Source organism: Sturnira hondurensis, unplaced genomic scaffold, assembly GCF_014824575.4.
Source record: "Sturnira hondurensis isolate 20B ecotype Veracruz unplaced genomic scaffold, ASM1482457v3 Scaffold0016075, whole genome shotgun sequence".
NCBI lineage: Eukaryota > Metazoa > Chordata > Mammalia > Chiroptera > Phyllostomidae > Sturnira > Sturnira hondurensis.
The window spans coordinates 1-689 of record NW_028088706.1 but is presented as its reverse complement, the minus strand read 5'-3'; the positions used below and the strand labels follow the sequence as shown (position 1 = coordinate 689).

The 689-nt window shown below is 39.9% G+C and overlaps 1 non-coding gene across 1 annotated transcript; it reads left to right on the top strand.

Annotated features, from left to right (window-relative positions):
• Positions 1–376: 376 nt before the first annotated feature.
• Positions 377–566, top strand: LOC119000639 (U2 spliceosomal RNA). Its single transcript, XR_005069366.1, has one exon. It is a non-coding gene; the product is annotated as a U2 spliceosomal RNA (small nuclear RNA).
• Positions 567–689: the final 123 nt, after the last annotated feature.

The following is a 689-nucleotide window of genomic DNA, read 5'->3' as shown; positions in this document are numbered from 1 at the left end:
CAGAAAATTTTCCTAAGTTGAGGAGAGAGAAAGTCACACGAATCCAGGAATCACAGAGAGTTCCAAGCAGGTGGAACCCAAAGAGGCCTACTGAAAGACACATCATCATTAAAATGGCAAAACTCCAAGACAAAGAGAGAATCCTAAAGGCAGCAAGGGAGAAAAAGGAAGTAACATACAAGGGGGTCCCAATAAAGTTGGCTACTGACTTCTCAATGGAAACATTCCAAGCAAGAAGAGAATGGCAGGAAATATTCCAAGTAATGAGAAACAGAGGCCTACAACCAAGACTACTTTATCCAGCAAGGCTCTCAATCAAGATAGAAGGCCAAATAAAGAGCTTCCAAGACAAAAGAAGTCTAAAAGAATACGCCTCATCGCTTCTCGGCCTTTTGGCTAAGATCAAGTATAGTATCTGTTCTTATCAGTTTAAAAGAATACGCCTCCACAAAACCGGCTCTACAAGAATTACTAAAAGGGCTGCTTTAAGGAAAGGAAGGAAAAGAGAGAGATCGAGCAGAATGCAGGTACACAAATGGTAATGAATAAGTAGCTTTCAATAATAACCTTAAACGTAAATGGATTAAATGCACCAATTAAAAGACATAGAATAGCTGAATGGTTAAGAAAGTATGATCCACACATATGCTGCCTACAAGAGACCCACCTCAGGTCAAAAGACCATCACA